General features: G+C 45.9%; 1 protein-coding gene across 8 annotated transcripts in view; it reads left to right on the plus strand.

Moving 5' to 3' along the window:
- Window positions 1–78: 78 nt before the first annotated feature.
- The window catches only part of slc36a1 (solute carrier family 36 member 1), a 78,685-nt gene continuing 74,032 nt past the window's right edge, over window positions 79–4,731 (plus strand). For 2 of the 8 annotated variants that reach the window (XM_043703228.1, XM_043703227.1), the window contains exon 1: window positions 296–452. The gene's annotated coding sequence lies outside the window, so the exon portion shown is untranslated. The other 6 variants (XM_043703231.1, XM_043703232.1, XM_043703226.1 and 3 more) reach the window with 6 other exon arrangements.

The raw sequence follows: 4,731 nt of genomic DNA on the forward strand, positions 1-4,731 counted from the left end.
GGGAAGGGGAGGGTTGGGAAGGGGCGAGCCCAGTTAGACGGTGACAGTTTCAGTTACAGTTACAGTTTAACCGCTTTCCTTACCTACGCCGGTCAGCTGACTAGCACGTGACAATGATTGCCACGTGACCGCCTGCAGCCGGGGCCCGGTCGCTCCGGGAGTGGGAGTGGTAGACGTGGACCAAAGGGAATCCGTTATCGGGGCAGGGGTGATCCGGGTAAGGAAAACGCAGATTGTCGCTTCTGGCACGAATTGAAATGTTCGCGCGGAATGTGAGGGTGAGCCTGAACCGCAATGTTCGCCTTCCGGCATTAGGCCAGACCGGCCTGGGATCAATCACAGCAGCCGGATTGTGAGCCGTCCCTTCCTGCTACTGTGATGCTCGGCTGGAAAATTCCCACCTGCTTTTCCGTGTCTTCGCTTTCACCGCTGTAGCATGCAGTACTGGTTAGGTCGGCTTTGAATTTTGAATTAATTTCTCTGTATTGAAATCCTTCCGTGCTTTCACTATTGCCTATCTCTCTAATCTCCACTTCAGAGTTGTTTGGCTCACAGAGTTCTGGTGCCTCTGTTGGTAAACATTCTTTGGGCTGGGATAGATAGATTTTCGGTTTTTCGAAATTCACGAATTTGGAGAGTTGAAGCCCACGATGGTAGTGAAGATCAGATTTAACAGGACATTTGGTCAACTTTTATGTTTTTGTTTTCTAGGTTTCAACCCTCAGCTCCAGCATTGGCTTCTCAACCCAATGTTAATTGCACCATCTTTGGTGCCATTTAGTGATGTCAGAAGTCTTTGCCTGATGAAGGAGCAATGCTCGGAAAGCTTGTGGTTTCAAAACAACTATAGTTGAGGGTGTGCTGCTGGAAAAGCACAGCAGATCAGATCAGCATCTGAGGAGCAGGAGAGTTGGCGTTTCAGGCATAAGTCCTTCATTGAAAATGAAACTAGTGGGCTGGGGGTGCTGAGAGATAAATTGGAGGGGGTGGGGTTGGGGGGTAAAGGGAGCTGAGAATGTGATAGGGATACGAAGGTGGGTGAGAAGGTAGTTGAGAGAGGAGGGTGGAGCAGATAGATGGGAAAGGTGATGGACAGGTCAGGAAGGCAGTACTGACTTGGAGGGTTGGGACTGGGATAATGGGGGGGGGGAGGGAAAATGAGGAAATTGGTGAAATCCATATTGATGCCGTATGGTTGCAGTGTCCCAAGAATATGAAGTGTTCTTCCTCCAGGCGCAGGTGCTAAGGGTTTGGCGATGGAGGATGTGCAGCACCTGCACGTCCTTCATGGAATGGGAGGGGGAGTTGAAGTGTTCAGCCATGGGGCGGTGGGGTTGGTTGGTGCGGGTGTACCAGAGATGTTCCCTGACAGGACGCCAACTTGTGGATCGTATGTCCCTGATGTAGAGAAGACCACATCGGGTGCAACAGATACAGTAGATGACATTGGTGGAGGTACAGGTAAATTTCTGCCAGATGTGGAAGGATCCTTGGATGGAGGTGAGGGGGCAGGTGTGGGTGCAAGTTTTGCACTTCCCCTGGTGGCAGGGAAAGGTGTTGGGAGTGGGGTGTGGGTTGGTGGGGGGTGTGGATCTGATGAGGGAGTCAGGGAATGGTCTCTCCGCAATGCTGATAGGGGTAGAGATGGAAATATATCTTTGGTAGTGGGATCTGTTTGTTGGTGGCGGAGAATGATGCGATGCATATGGAGGTTATTGGCATGGAACATGAGGATCAGGGGTGTTCTGTCATTGCTGCGTTGGGAGAGGTGGGGTTTTTGGGCGTTGGTGCGGGAAATGGAGGAGTTGCGCTGGAGGGCATCGTTGACCACGTGGGAGGGGAAATTGTGATCATTGAAGAACATAGAACATTACAGTGCAGTACAGACCCTTCGGCCTCGATGTTGTGATGTCCTGTGAAACCAATCCAAAGCCCCCCTAACCTACACTATTCCATTCTCGTCCACGTGCCTATCCAATGATCACTTAAATGCCCGTAAAGTTGGCGAGTCTATACCTTTTGGAGGCAGTGCGTTCCACACCTCTACTACTCTGGGTAACTAAACTAATTCTGAGACTTGTCCTATATCTATTACCCCTCAGTTTGAAGCTATGCTCCTTCGTGCTAGCCATCACCATTCTAGGAAAAAGGCTCTCACTGTCCACCTGATCTAACCCTCTGACTATCTTGTATGTCTCAATTAAGTCATCTCTCAACCTCCCTTCTCTCTAACAAAAACAGCCTCAAGTCCCTCAACCTTTGCTTGTAAGACTTACCCTCCATACCAGGCAACGTCATAGTAAATCTCTTCTGAGCCCTTTCTAAAACTTCCACATCCTTCCTATAACGCAGTAACCAAAACTGCACACAATACTCCCAAGTGTGGCTGCACCAGAGTTTTGTATAGCTGCAGTATGATCTCATGGCTCTGAAAGTTGATCTCTACGAACAAAAGCTAACATACCGTATGTCGTCTTAACAACCCGATCAGCCCAGGTGGCAACTTTAAGGGATTTATGTCCATGAACACTGACTTCACTCTGCTCATCTACACTACCAAGAATCTTACCACTCGCCCAGTACTCTGCATTCCTATTACTTCAAACTTTTCTGCATTAAACTCTTATTTTCCACCTCTTAGCTCAGCTCTGCAGTTTATCTATGTCCCTTTGTAACCTACAATATCCTTCATCACTATCTACAACTGTACCAACTTTAGTGTTGTCTGCAAATATCCTAACTTAATCTTCTGCACCCTCATCCAGGTTGTTTATAAAAATGACCAACAACAGTGGACCCAAAACAGATCCTTGAGGTATATCACTAGTAACTGAACTCCAGGATGAACATTTCCCATCAACCACTACCCTCTGTCGTCTTACAGCTAGCCAATTTCTGATCCAAACTGCGAAAGCACCCTCAATCCCATGCCTCTGTATTTTGTGCAGCAGCCTACCATGCGGCAGCTTATCAAATGCCTTGCCTACAACTCAGAAAAAGACCTATTAAACCCCACTATATCCTGTTGATCAACCAATTCTTGATCTGTATTATAATGTTACTTCCTATTCCATGCTTTAACTTTGCCTACTTGTGAGGGACCTTATCAAAAGCCTTCTGAAAATCCACATACATTTTTTTAAAAAAAAGCTAATGGACAAGATGTTGAGTGTGATTTACCATTTATCTTTCTTCTGGAGAGAGAGATGTACCATGACCTTCCAGTTTTTAGTTCCACTTATTTTCTTGTTGACCACATTAATTACCTGTCATTTAAATATATGGAGTATAATTTAAGAGTTTGCAGATGATTTGCAACTCAGGATTGTAGAAAACGTTAAGGATGGGAACCAATTTTGGGAGGATGTAGACTGATTTGGGTAGAGGAAATTTAGGTAGAAAAGTGAAATGAAACATTTTGGGGAGAATGAGTGTCAACTGAGCAATTATAAAGAGGAACAGAGTTGTGGGAATGTATATATTCTGAAGGATTTGAGTGAAAACACAAATGATGTGAAACCTTTTGAAAGCTTTGGTTTGTCTTCAGCTAGAGTTTTGTGTTCAGTTTTGAGCACCGATAGGAGGGTATCAAGACTTTAGAAAGTTGCACAGGTGATTTTAAGAGTATTACAGATGAGCAGGCTTATTTTTGTGGATTCTACTCTATCTTGTCAATATGTAACTTGCATTTTAAATGTGGAAGACTTTGGCTCAGATTAAGATTATTGAGTGGAAACGGAGCCAAAATTGTCTAATTAAAGGCAGAGATGTTCTAAGCAATGCATGTTCAGGCTGTCATAGAACATGGACCAATACAGCACAGTACAGGCCCTTTGGCCCTCGATGTTGCACTGAAACTGATCTGAAGCCCATTGAACCTACATTGTTCCGTTGTCATCCATGTATTTATCCAATGACCATTTAAATGCCCTTAAAGTTGGCAAGTCTACTACTGTTGCAGGCAGGGCATTACAACGCTCTTACTACTCTATGTAAAGAACCTACCTCTGACATCTGTCTGATATCTATCACCCCTCCGTTTAAAGCAATGTCCACTCATGCTAGCCATCACTATCCAAGGAAAAAGGCTCTCACTGTCCACCTTATCTAATCCTCTGATTATCTTGTATGCTCTGTTGTCACCTCTTCAGCTTCTTCACTCTAATGAAAGTAGCCTCAGCCTGCATTGAAACAGACCCTTCGGTCCAACCCAATCTAGTCCCACCTGCTAGCCCCTGGCCCATATCCCTCCAAACCACTCCCATTCATATACCCATCCAAATGCCTCTTAAATGTTGCAATTGTACCAGCTTCCACCACATCCTCTGGCAGCTCATTCCATACACGTACCACCCTCGGCGTGAAAACGTTGCCCCTTAGGTCTGCCTTATATCATTCCCAACTCACCCTAAACCTGTGCCCTCTAGTTCTGGACTCCCTGACCCCAGGGAAAAGACTTTGCCTATTTATCCTACCCATGCCCCTCATAATTTTGTAAACCTTTATAAGGTCACCCCCAGCCTCTGCTCCAGGGAAAAGAGTCCCAGCCTGTTCAGCCTCTTCCTGTAGCTCAAATCCTCCAACCCTGGCAACATCCTTGTAAATCTTTTCTGAACCCTTTCAGGTTTCACATCTTTCCGATAGGAAGGAGACCAGAATTGCACGCAATATTCCAACAGTGGCCTAACCAATGTCCTGTACAGCCGCAACATGACCTCCCAACTCCTGTAC

The sequence above is a fragment of the Chiloscyllium plagiosum genome, chromosome 14 (genome assembly GCF_004010195.1).
Source record: "Chiloscyllium plagiosum isolate BGI_BamShark_2017 chromosome 14, ASM401019v2, whole genome shotgun sequence".
Taxonomy (NCBI): Eukaryota; Metazoa; Chordata; class Chondrichthyes; order Orectolobiformes; family Hemiscylliidae; genus Chiloscyllium; species Chiloscyllium plagiosum.